The sequence below is a fragment of the Macaca nemestrina genome, chromosome 11 (genome assembly GCF_043159975.1).
Source record: "Macaca nemestrina isolate mMacNem1 chromosome 11, mMacNem.hap1, whole genome shotgun sequence".
Lineage (NCBI taxonomy): Eukaryota > Metazoa > Chordata > Mammalia > Primates > Cercopithecidae > Macaca > Macaca nemestrina.
The window spans coordinates 90,445,689-90,460,160 of NC_092135.1; positions in this window are offsets into that span (position 1 = coordinate 90,445,689).

Below are 14,472 nucleotides of genomic sequence, written 5' to 3' on the forward strand. Positions count from 1 at the left end.
CACTATTTATAGAGGTGTGGTGCCTGGAGCGTTTCCTGATCATTTTTATTTGCACCAGTCAACCCTCATTAGCCTACTTTCCTAGGACAATAGAATTATAAAATCACTATGTCAGTCTGCCCTATCCTTTCCCACTAATAACTTCTGATCCCAGAGGCTAATTTCAACCAGACCTGGCAGAGTGGCAAAGGGCTTATCATTTCTGTAAAAGCAAAGGCTCTCACAGGAAACTATGGCAGCCCTCATACCCCGACCCACCCATAGACCTAATACCAAGATAGGCTGAGCTAAAAGCCTAAAGTGTGCAAATCAATTGGATATAAATTTGCTGAGTGAACTTGAAAATAACCTAATTTCAGAAAAGGGTGCTCAATTGAAATAGTCAAAAGTATGTTTAATAAAACCCAGGTCGGAGAGCCTGCTCACATAATCCAGCAAAAGTATTTTTTATTACTTAATAAATACAAAAATCTTTTAAAGCCCATTTTGTAAGCTATCTCAGTATTCTCATTAACCAGAATCATATATTGCAAGTTTTAAAAAATTATTATTATGATGTAAAAAAGGAATATATGAAAATTATAATTAATTTATTGCTATTTTTAACTGTTTTTGAAACTACTAACTTTGAAACTTGACTGTGAATGTTAATTCCCCTAACTGCTTTTTCGTATGTCCTGATTCCCTTTTCTACCATATTTTCCTAAAATATTTATTTTTTGTGATCATGAGTCTATAATGAGTCTTTTAAACAAACTTTTATAACATTTTCTTGTTTTTCCAATATTTATGGTGATGAGCCACCCTCAACTAACCCTGGATTTTTTATACTTCTAAATATCTGATATTTCTGTGTCTTATGTTGTTTTGCTGAGTTATTTTTAAATTATACTTTCACACTCAATAGTCATGTATCATCAACCATTTATATTTTCTATATAAAGCAATGATATTTTAGCTATACTTACTGTCTCTTAAACAAAAACACTAATTTTAAGAACCTGTGTTTGTAAAAACAGTGTTGTCTTTCTTATTTGGTTTATATTTGACTTCATAAATATACTTGATCTTAATTATACTTTCTGTTTACATAATGGAAGATTTTGACTGAATCAGGGTCACTGGGAACCACCTCTCCATTTCTCTAATGCATATATTAAAATATTATGAAGATTGATATATTATTAGGAAGAATTTGGACTAACCTACATATGATACATATGAGCAAGAGCTTCTTTGGGGAAAATTGATGGAAATGCTGGCCAGTTGTGTGAGAGTTTCAAAGTTATTAAAACATGTCAGATGGCTGAAACAGCCTCTATCAGGGCTGTTGCCAAGAAAAGGTTACAGAACTGATAAAATAGAATTCACTAAGAGAGCAGGACAGATGACTTCTCCACTGTGGACCGGGGTCAAAATGGAATTGTAGTTCTGAGACTGCAGTATCTCTGAGACCCAAAGTCTTTCTGACCTAAGCTTCCTGACATTCCAGGCATATGTCTTTTGGGAATGTCTGTGTTGTAATACTGAAATTAATTTTATAAATAAGTATACTGAGAGAAATATCATTTTTTGTTCATAAAAAGCCACTGTGGTCTCCATTAAGGTTTCAATTTCAGTAGTGATGGCAGCATCAGAATGAGAGGCATAGTTTGAACCATAGAGGTTTGATCTTCAGGATTCCACCAGGTAGTATCACTGTGTTATGCTACCACCAGCAATAAGGGACAGGAGCATGTCTTAGGAAGGGCCAGAATTTGTAGTTAGTTTGTTTTCATTTTGGTTTTATAACGGTAGGTTTTCTCTGCCAGTAGCAATAATAGTAAAGTTCCAACTTGAAAAACAATGAGCAGGTTGGGGAGAGGTAATAGGATTCTTCAACTTTCATTGGCTAGCCAAGAATAACTAAGAATGCTCTTTGGATACATGTAGGCATTATTTAGAATTGTTTTTCCCCTCCCTCCCTCCTTCTCTTCCTCCCTCCCTCCCTTCCTTCCTTCCTTCCCTCCTTCCTTCCATCTATTCCCATCCTTCAGATTGGCATTTTGTTTGCCATAAAAAAATCCCTACACAGATTGTTTAAATTAGCTTTCAATATTTTCACAGTTTTTGAATTTTTTTCTATATTTATTTTGATTCTTCAACTATATAACATTCTTTGTCTTTAAATAATGAATTAACATTTTACCAATGGTTTATCAACAAACTTGTTTTAGTCAATGTTTTTCTCACATTCTACAAAGTTGTTATAATGTATATATTTTTTGTTCATTTTAACTGCCAATTACATGATTTTAGAAAATGATCTTTTTTGGCCAATTTTACTACTTAGCCACAATTAAGTGATTATTTTTTCTTTTTACTAAAATACAGGAGTGGAATTGCTTTGCAAAAGGTATGTGAATCTTTACATTTCAAAGTGTTGTTAAATTGTTTTTTTAAGTGACCTTAATAATTTAGAATTTTTTTTTAATGCTATTAGACTTCAGATATCCTCCTGTTTTAGTACAGAGAGCTAGCCATCTTTTCCAGTGTTCCTTAAACTTTCCTTTTCCTCTTCCAGGTTATCTGTTTATATTCTTTGCTTTCTTTTTAAAATCAAATTTTGACTTTAAAAATTTGTTTGTTATGTATAATATATATCTTAGTATATATTATATATATGTTTATGAGTGTGCATGTGTGATATTCAAATGGCCCCTGAAATTATCCATATCTCTCAATAGGCACAGTTTTTTGTATTCTTTTTCTATATTGAGTCATTAAATTAAGGCTAGTTTTCTGAAACCAGTAATGATGTTGTGTAAATTTTAAGAGTCTGTCATAAAAGGTCTTCAACATCCATCTTAGTCTCTTAGAACATGCTTCTTGGATTTCTGAGCTACTGTGCTGAAAGCAGCATGCAGGGAGGTGACAGGGAGAGAGCCTCAAGTGACACCAGAAAGATGCCCTAGGAGATGAGCAGAAATGTCATCTTTGCCAAGTATTGTCCAAAGTACAAGTTAGTGAGAAAAACGAGTGATTTTTGTTGCTTTATATTACTTTGTTTGGGGTTGGTTTATGGAATAGCAATATATAAATAAATAAAATAAATATAAATATAAATAAAATAAATAAATGTTTATGTATCTGTGTACCTGCATCCATCTATCTGTCTATCTGTCTATCTATCTATCTATCTATCTATCTATCTATCTATCTATCTATCTATCTATTTATCTATCTATCTATCTATCATCTATGTAGCTACCTAGCTATATAAATACATAAACACATCCATGTTCTGGATGTTAAACTTTTATTATTTATGTAGTATGCAAATTTCCTCTACTATGTTACGTCAGTTTTTTTCCACTGTTTTATAGTTTTTTCAAGCCTCATGTAATGTTTTCATTTCAGAAAAAGTTTGTTATTCTTTTCCTTTGTGGTTTTTGCTTTTCTCTGTGTTTTAAAATAAATTATTTCCTACTCAAATGTAATAGAAATATTTGCCTAGTTTAATTTTGGTAGGTGTTTTTATTTTAGTTGTTAATCCATCTGTGAATCATTTTTGTGTATCATGTGATATAGGGGTGTAATTTATTTTTATTTATGTCGATAATCAATTTTCCCAGTATTAATCCATATTCTTCCATGATTTGTAAGGCCACCTTTTCTCTTGCTATTTACATTACATATCAGATTACTTTGGGGCTCTTAATTTTATCTTATTGGTTGCCAAAACCACACTTTTGTAAATGTCATTAGCGTTCTATTAACAAAATCCTTACATTTTTTATATCTAGTAGTTATTTTTCTTAGTTTTTAGTTCTATTAGTTATCTTCTTATATCTTCTTTAGTTCTATTAGTTATCTTCTTAATTTTTTACTTTTGTATCATGAAATTGACAGACAAGATCTGTGAAAAATTGTTATGATTATTTTATTATAATTCCATTACAATTATACATTGATAATGGAAATGAATCACATATGATGCTATGTTTTCCAATTTGTGAAGATTCTTTGTTTATATGGATCTTCACGATGTGGATATGTGAAGATATCAAGGGTGGGGAGGACTTTATTTTATTTTATTGCAGTGGCGGGTTGGCTGATAAACCCTCATGATCATCATATAAGACACACCAGCACCAGGTGGAAAGCTGGACCACAAAAGCCCCAAAGTCCTTTCTGATTTTAAAGTGCTAGGTATTAAAACAAGTTATACAGGCTCATTTTGAATGCCATTTCTGACCCTTTCTAACTCTGAAACTTTGGAAAAATTGTTGATCTTTCCTGAACTCTGTTTATCATATGTAAATTAGAGCTGATTATATAGACTTCAGAGCATGGTTGGAAGCACCCAACACAGCATGTCTGTTCCTCACCCGCTCAGTGTATTTAGCTCCCTTTTCCGTCTCTGTAATAATTAGCAATGTTCTCAGAGACAAACTCCTTACTATGAACTGCAAGACTTTCCAATGTCCTCAGAGAACACGGTGCCCTTTAAAAGTATTAATGATCATAATGATTTGATGAGAACCTTAAATTAACGTGATTAACCATCAGAATCACCTCCCACATTTTGCATTAAAATACATATGGTTTCTGAATTCTGAAAACTAGATTATTTCAAATTACTTCACAGGTCTGCTTTTGGGGGTCGGAGGGACTGTATTTCTAAGAAGTCCACGTCAAACTGATCTTGTATAGCTCTTGCTAGTAGCTTCGGGTTTGTAAATTGTATGGGTTCAAAGTATGGGCTAAGGTAAAATTTCAGGAGAATTTTCATCTTTCTATTACTATATTTGCAAAATGAAACAACTTTATAATCTAACCAGAATAATGAGTATTACAAAAATACTCTTTCAAATTATGTACAGTTTGTGATTATGCAGTCAATACATTATATGTATAAGGTGGAAAAGACATTATAGATTATTTAGCTCAGTTCTATGACATTACAGTTACATAACATTTGGAGCAGAATCTGGACAGCAAAATTGTATGATTTCTAGTATAGTAATCTGTTGGGAACAGATCCCCCAAAATCTGGCCATAAACTGGCCCCCAAACTGGCCATAAACAAAATCTCTGCAGCACTGTGACATGTTCATGATGACCATGACGCCCATGCGTCATGGTTGTGGGTTGTGGTGAAGGTTGTGGGTTTACCAGAATGAGGGCAAGGAACACCTGGTCCACTCAGGGTGGAAAACTGCTTAAAGGCATTCTTAAACCACAAACAATAGCATGAGGGATCTGTGCCTTAAGGACATGCTCCTGCCATAGATAACTAGTCAAATCCATTCCTTTATTTTGACCCATCCCTTTGTTGCTCATAAGGAATACTTCTAGTTAATCTGTAATCTATAGAACCAGTGCTTATCATTGGCTTGCTGTCAATAAATACTTGAGTAAATCTCCTTTAGAGGTTCTCAGCTCTGAAGGCTGTGAGACCTCTGATTTCCCACTCCACACCTCTATATTTCTGTGTGTGTGTCTTTAATTCCTCTAGTGCTTCTGGGTTAGGGTCTCCCTGACTGAACTGGTCTCAGCAGTAATCTACCTACCGTACTTGGACTCCTCCCTAGAATTAAAACAAACAAACAAACAAACAAACAAAAAACTGCTATGATGAGAAATATATCTTCAAAACAAGTTTATAAATGTAAGATTAAAAATTAAGACACTAAGTTGTCCGTGTAACAATTAAAATTCCCATAATTTAGCTATATAAGTCGCAGGGCCTTCTAAATATTTTATCTATATTCTGAAATGACCTTTGCAAATGTCATAAGGTCAGTGTGATCTATCTTCAGTGTATTAAGTTTGTCACCCTTGTCAGGGCTATTTTCTTCACCCCTTTTCTCACATTCTTCACCCACATTCATGTATTTAAGGAAAAATGAAACTTTATTATACTTACACAAAAATTTAAAACATGTTTTTCAACCATTACCTAAAATTACCTAAAGTTCAGGTTATTTAATTGTAACATATATTTATTAACAAACTGATTCTTGCCCACAAAATCCTAAATAAGATGGTATACCTTTTTGAAACAATTTTCTTTTCATTCTTAAGCCCTCTCGTCTTCCTAACTCTATTTTCTGCTAACCATTTTATTTTGTACTGCTAAATGTTGTATTCTGTCGATCCCAAGATTCATTACTTCTGTCTGTTCAGAGACAGAAAAGTACATATGCAAGAATGACATAAGTCCTGATTATAGTTATGTGTGATTTACAGGAAAAACAAATCAAACTTGGCATTTATACAGATGAGCTCACACTCTTCCATTTTTCCCATTAGAAACCAAAAGAAAAACTCAGGGAAGAAATCCAAATCAGAATCTTTATCCTAATGCCAATAATTTTATTCCAATTTTTTTATCTCTACAATCTCTTTCTCCAAACTTCTCACCCTTGCTTTCTACTCAGAAAACAAAAATACACAGAACAAGAAACTCAAGAAGAAATAATAAATCTAGATAGTTCAAGCCTTTGACAAATGTCTACCAAAATATTAAATTTTATTTTAAGCTTGCAAGTCACATTACGAGCCTTTTTTAGTGTAAATGAAATAGAGTAGGAGTCACACAACTTCATGATGTAAAAACTGTATATAAACTGTGCAAAAAGCTCCCAAGAGCCTCTCATTAAACTTAGAATGGAACCAACCTCTGTACTAGGAAGTGCAAAGTCCTCCAGGTTGTAACTGGACATGTTTTTGTAATCTTTCCATTAATTCTCCCGTTTCTGGCATAAAGGCCCCTTTTATTTGAACATATTTTGCATGGTTCCTGCCTCAAGGCCACTTGCTACCGCTTCTTTCTGGAACATAGCACCCCAGATCTTTACAAGACTGGCTCCCACATTGCAACCCCTAAAATGTCCTCCTCATCTAAAAATTTACCCCCAGGCCGACACTGTCACATGATTCCTTATTTTCTTTGTATTATTTATCATCATCTGGAAGAATATATTCAATTTTTACTTGCTGTTTTCTATTTAACTCAGTCAAATGTAAGTGCCATGAGAGCAGGACGCTTATTGGTATAGTCTCTTTAGACACAATATTTAGGTGAGTTCTGGCATTGTATAGAGTCTTTATAAATATTTTTGAATACATGATTTAATAAGCACTCATTTTTACTACCAGTGTAGTATTTTTAAATACATTATTGTTAAATGAAATTAATAAGTTAAATTTTTCATAGCTAAGTTACCTACTTCTTCCTCATACAAAAGTTTACTCTATAAGATATTTACTTCATTTCTTCCAGAAATTCTCTATTTATCCTACCAGAAATTTGGTGAAAATGAAAGAAGTTACAGGATTACCTCGTTAACATGTTTTATTGAGTAGGATTATAATTTAGTTCTTATTTCCTTCTTTACAGTTTTCTGTTGTATATCTTCTGACAAGATTTATGAAGAAGAATCCTGGTATTAAAATAATAAAAATATAACCCAGTGGAAAAGAGAAAAAGAAAGGCTAGAGAAAATAGAAATATGAAGTGATGATGATGAGGTTATAAGAAAGTTCTTTCTACACATCTTAACTAAGAGATGTTCATTCCAACTCCTGGTATATCATTCAAAAGCTGCTTTCATGTTCAGTATTCACATTGTCAAGTTAATGCTTTTCTAAGGCATGACTCAGAGGCCAGTGGTTCCTATTGCCATCTCAATATGAAAAGATTAACCCTCCCTCTTCCCATTGGAAGGGGGCTTTGAAGGTATTAATCATTTAATTTGATGAGCAAATCCATACCAATTTGCTTATAAGAGATGCTTAAAGCAAAACCTTTTTTCCCCAGGATCTTTCTGCTGAGGTGTACGTTTTGAAAAGTGACATTCAGCAGCAGTGTACTGCTTTGACTTATAAATAGATGAATGTCTCCAATGGTGGGAATATAGAAAGCAAGAATTGTGTATTCTTTCTTGCATCCTAGTTGGAGTGGGGCTTTGGAGTATACAGAGGCTTGGGAGGTTTTACAGTTTTCCTTTCAACTGATCTACTATAGGCTGCTCATTGATTCATTTATCCAAAACTTGTTATCATGAGTTTTCTCAATCTTTCTATGTGCTGTGTAAAAAAGAGTATGAGGTCACTAAACTATGAACAAAATCACTCTTGGCTTTAGGGAAAAAGCCCCTCAAATCCATAAACAGTGTTTAAAACACTTCTTGATTCTTTTTCCTCATTTACGTTTGGCTTTCCATTAGTCACAGATCAGTTGCTACTTCATTGTCTTTTCTTTTGAGATGGAGTCTCGCTCGGTCGCCCAAGCTGGAGTGCAGTGGCCGGATCTGGGCTCACTGCAAGCTGCGCCTCCCGGGTTTACGCCATTCTCCTGCCTCAGTCTCCCCAGTAGCTGGGACTACTGGGGCTACAGATGCCCGCCACCACGCCCGGCTAAATTTTTTGTATTTTCCTTAGAGACGGAGTTTTACCGTGTTAGCCAGGATGGTATCGATCTCCTGACCTCGTGATCCACGCGCCTCGGCCTCCTGAAGTGCTGGGATTACAGGCGTGAGCCACGGCGCCGGCCTCACTTGTTTGTCTTAAATCTCCATAACACATTGATATGGTTTGGCTCTGTGTCCACACCCAAATCTCATCTTGAATTGTAATCTGAATTGCAATCCCCAGGTGTAGAGGAAGGGTCCTAGTGGGAGGCAGTTGGATCATGGGGGTGGTTTTCCTATGCTTTTCTCATGAATAGTGAGTAAGTCTCATGAGATCTGATGGTTTTATAAAGAGCAATTTCCCCTGCTCTCACTCTTCTCTCTCTCCTGCCACCTTATGAAGAAGTTGCCTGCTTCTCCCTTGCCTTTCACCATGACTGTAAGTTTCCTGAGGCCTCTGCAGCCTTGCAGAATTGAGTGAATTATACCTCTTTCCTTTATAAAGTACCCAGTCTCAGGTATTCTTTATAGCAATGTGAGAATGGACTAGTGCACGTACTTTAAAATGGGTGAATCTAAGCAAGTAATATTAGCTCAATTAAATCTGAAATGTAATGATATAAAGTTCTTTTCGGTTCTCAAAGAATGCTGACTATATTCTAAGTCCCTTTGTAGATCAATGTCTTTGGTGTGGTCTGATTTCTTGAAAACACTGGCATACACAAAAATTGTACATATTACATACAACCTTATTTTGATGATGTGACGGTAGGGCAATGGTACGTTTATTAACATTTATGGTGTCAAGTACTGATTTAAAATTCTCTTATCATTAAGAGAGAAATTTTCTTGTTCAATTATTTATAATATATGCTGCATACAAATATATGATTATAGATTGGTTACAGGTATAAATAGGTAGTAATAGAAATGACTAGTCAAAGAGTATTTCTGGTCCTTGAAGTTCTGTTATATGAAGAGATTGTTTCATTGAATTTTTAAATTGACAAATAATAATTGTACATACTCATGGAGTACATAGTGGAGTTGCAATACATATGTCACAGCTATGAAATCAGAATAATTAGCATATCCATCATCTCAAACGTGTGTGTGTGTGTATGTGTATATGTTGGGAATTTTCAATATCCTCCTTCTAGCTAGTTAAAACTACATAATATATTATTGTTAACTATAGTCACCCCACAGTGGTATAGAACATTAGAAATTATTCCTTCTATCTAGCTGTAATTTTAAAGAGAAAGTTGAAAGAGATCCTTGAGACTTGTGAAGCATCTTGGTAGGAACACCAGCTAAAAGAAAGGATGAGGGATTCAGGAAATGAGCCAGTAAATTAGCCATAGAAAAGAAGAAGAGCAGGTAAAACAATGGTAAAGGGGAAGAGCTAGGGACAGATACATAAAACTGACGTATATCCTTGAAGACTAGTGTTTGAATAAAATACATGTCATTTGTCCTGCCTAAGGGAGAAAAAGGCACATAACCTGAAACAGGTCATTTGGCTAATAGCACTCTAGAGACAGCCCAAGGCAACTTTCTGAGTGCCAAGCACACAAAGCTAATTAAAAATATATCATTTAGTAACAAGTGGGCTTGCAACAACCAACACAAAAGAAACCAAGTTATGCATAATTGAATATGTAGTTTTATCTACCGTGCTGCATCTTCCTAAAAAAGTTGATGTAGTTACATGCAAGACACAGTGAAAATACTGAACATAAATCGGTATTAAATATTGATGCCCCTGGTATTATGTAGAGGTTAGCTTTTTTCCCCTACAACAAGGAAGAATGTCAGTGCATCTCAAATGTAGCCCAGCTGACTTTCCCCAGACAACTGCAGCCCTGAGTACTCCAAGGTGCTTGATGTCTAGCTCATCGATCCTAATTATTTCTCTTCCCCACTCAGGGTTAAATATACCTTAATGGATCTTAAATCTGCCTGACAAAGAGGCTGACTTAGAGACTCATCTTACCCATGACATACAATTATTAATTAATGAGGGTCAGCTGCATAAGAGCATTGCAGCTGATACGTGTAATAAAGGAAATCATTGCAGACTGAATTATGCACTGTAGAACAGGAAAGAGTACATTTTATTAGAATCATCAAAATTTCCTGTTTCCAAACTAATTAAGTTAACTGTTTCTGTAGTTTAAGCAAATTGTATTTATATCTTTTCAGTCGCTGCAATTTCCTTCTAGCAAATAAAATGCCTGTGTCTTTTCATTAAGGGCAATAAGTTTCCTTCCCACAATAGTTAAATTCTGTTCTGACATTTTCATTTCTCCTTGTCACTTTTGGGTGGGGGTCAAGTAGAGTGTACATTGTTAATCTTTAGAGTTTGAGTCAGTGTTGGCAGCCCATTGTAAGTGAGAAATGAACATAGAGAAATCTCTACAGGCCCCCAATGCTGTTTCCCAACAGAAGAAAAATGCTTTACGACAAAGTGACAATTAACTTAAACCCACGTTTTCTCTTTTGGGACATTCTTTCCACCTGAGCACACTCTGGTTATCTAATATTATCTAAGATTTTGATTTAGAAATGTTCGTCTCATGAGAGTATTCTTTTGAAGTTTGAGATCTTATTAAAATAAAAGATGTCTGATGACCTTAGCTTCAACCAACTGAACTATATCACAGGCCAGATGTGCAGAGATTCTTGTAGAAAAATCTGTTTAAAAAAAAATAAATCAAAAGAAAACAGAATCACAATGCCTCAAGCTTAATATACTGACTTATTTCCATTGGGGATATTACAATTGTCGGAATGCATTCTTAATGTTAATATACAACAAAGGACTCTTTGCCCAACTATTGGGCTAGCCAGATATGGTTATTAAGAGTCTTACATTTGCTTTTTGTTTGGAGATAAGTACTTAGAATGATGTGTACTGTATTTCTTCAGCTTCTCCTGATTCCTGTGTTTGGGTTTCAGCCAATGGGGACTACGGGCAGGGACACTCCTACAGATACAAGCATTCATTGACTTTTACCCTGTGGTTTTTTATTAATTTATTGCCCATTAAAATGTAAGATCATAAAGGCCAGAGAATGTCTGCCTAATTTGCTTTGCATGGCAGCTTCTTTATATGCAGTGTATATTAGAATTTTAAAATTACTAGTTGATAATTTTAATGAGATAAAATGGAATAGTCTATGCAAATTTCTGCTCAAAGAAATATGTCCTTATATGTTAGAATACATTACACTACATTGTTAAATAACACAGTTTAATAGCTTTTAAAACATAGGATAATTGTCTTTGTTGGCTTCTAGAATTTACATTTTTTATTGTCTAACTACTGGAAAATCACATCAGTGTCCGTTTCTCCTCTCCTTTGCCCCTTTACTCTTCTGTGTTTACCTCTGAGGACTGCTGCCCTGTCATTGTTTCCACTTGTCCACTCTAACAATCTGTAGGTCTATGCTATGCCTCTCAGGCAGAGGCAATCCCAGAATATAAAATTTCCATAGTGCTTAGCCAACAATGTCCTAACTTCTGTCTATTTCCTCCTCTCGTGTCTCCCTGCTCCATCTTCCTTTTTAACAAAGGAACCAAGATGTCTGATTTTGTTAAGGTACAACATAAATGGGTGTGACTTGGAGTTGAGCTGGAGAACTGTTCAAACTTAGAATTCTGTCATTTAACATCCTGAAATCAGCTTTTATAACTTTATGACAATAGTTACCAAGTTGCAAATTTTGAATTGGCTAATAGGCATCTGTAAAGTACAATAATCTTTTTCGCTAAGCACACGTTTTATTCATATATTGATAAAAGCTCAGGCAAAATTATTTACACAAATATAATCATTAGAAATGTCGAATATGAAATCTGTAAGATCGGCCGGGCGCGGTGGCTCACGCCTGTAATCCCAGCACTTTGGGAGGCCGAGGCGGGTGGATCACAAGGTCAGGAGATCAAGACCATGGTGAAACCCCGTCTCTACTAAAAATACAAAAAAAAAAAAAAAAAAATTAGCCGGGCGCGGTGGCGGGCGCCTGTAGTCCCAGCTACTCGGGAGGCTGAGGCAGGAGAATGGCGTGAACCCGGGAGGCGGAGCTTGCAGTGAGCCGAGATTGCGTCACTGCACTCCAGCCTGGGCGACAGACGGAGACTCCGTCTCAAAAAAAAAAAAAAAAAAGAAAACTGTAAGATCATTTTATAAAGGTTGGTCTAGTAAATCTCTAAAAGTCTGAGGCTGCTAAGTATTAGATATATAGGCTTCTTCAACGTCTCTTCTTTCCCCTTTCTCTTCTTCCAAACAGCTTGATGTTAAGAACCAAAGTTCACCTGCTTTGCTGATTCAGCATGAAAGTTTCAGGATTCTTTGGCTGTAACTTTCACACAAGTTAACTTTATTGTGGATTAGAGTAAATGTCAAAATGCAAACTAATACTTTTTGTCTCCCTACTAAATTAAATGTTAAGTAGGTGTTAATTCTTTAGAAAACTAATTCTGCAAGACTTGTCCCACATCTTATTGGTGAATAAAATTAACTGATTTTAACTTCCCTTCATGTTCCTTTTGGTTTAATCTCATCATGACCCCTGAGTTGGGTCCATGGGGCTCTCAAGTCATTCCCTCGATGAAAAAGATCCTTCTCTGGGCATAAAATCTTGACTTATTCAGGACAGGCTGCACTGTCTGTCTTTGTAACCTTAGTTACATCTCAACATGTGTCTATTTGAAGACCTATTTTTAGAAACTAACATATGTAGTGTTAAAACAAACAAACAAGCAAACTAAACCTCTCCATTTTCAGATGCTAGATATGGCATGCAACTTCTAAAAAGGGCAAAATTTAAGAGTAGTTTCTATTGTAACACCAGTGTTTCAATTTGGACTAACTTGAGACTGTCTTGTTTCATAATCAGTCAATCCTTAGAATCTTTCCTTTCCTCCATAGGACATTGTGTAATTTCATTTTTTCCCCAGATAAATGATATTCTGTTTTAGAATAACATACAAAATCTGCCCCAGTATTTTGTCCATAGTAGGCATATGAATAACATTTAATTATTTTTGTTGTTAATAATGAATAGTAATGATGGTGTGCTAACTTTCTCAGAAAACATATGTGTATTCCAAAAAAGGCTTGTTTTATTTAACCATAAATGAGTGGCCTTGATAAATATTCCAGACAGCCTGCAGGTTTCCTTGAACAAATATTGTTAGACAGAGAATGATTTTGTACATCTGAAATCACAACATAGAGAGTGACTGTTTTCAAAATTAAATATGATTATAAGGCATGTTTAAATAAATTGGGATTTAAACTTAGGGTTACCTGTACTGGTATTGTAACAGATAAAGAACTGTACATATAACCCAGTATTTGTATCAATATAGACAGACTATTTGAATAATTAATTTCAAAAATTGTTTTACTCCTAGTATGAGGGATTATATTATTCTCTATTCTCTCCTTACTTTTGCTTTTATAAACACTCAATAAGCCCCACACTATTATTGAAATTCCTGGGAAAAAATTCTAGACTCATTGCTTAATTATTCCTGTCCTGATTGTGGTAGGTGTAAAGATAGTACATAAGCGAGCAGGATAAGTTTATCACCTTAATGCTAATGTGCCTTCATTAAAAATGCCTCTATCATTGCCCACATTAATTAAACATGTTGATTGAATCAACTGAGGCAACATACTAGAAATAACTTTTCTTGAAAGTTTTTTTCATCTTCTTTTTCTCTTTGTTCAAAAATGAGAAAAGTAGTTTAGCTACTGTAAACATTTTATTGAAGATTTTTAAATACATTATCTGATGCATGAAAAAATACAGTTAGGGGCTTAACCATTTTAAGCAATAGGTTTATCATTTCTATAAGAATATATTGAATATGACTAATAATTAAACATTTCTATTGTTGCATAGTAATTCTCCAGCAATTGATCCTAACCCAAATGAAATTTTCTAAATGCCAGATAAAGCATTCAAAATATTGATTTTAAAGAAGATCAATAAAATCCGAGAGAAACCTGAAAACTAATACAAAGAAATCATAAAATTAATTTAGGAAATGAATAAGA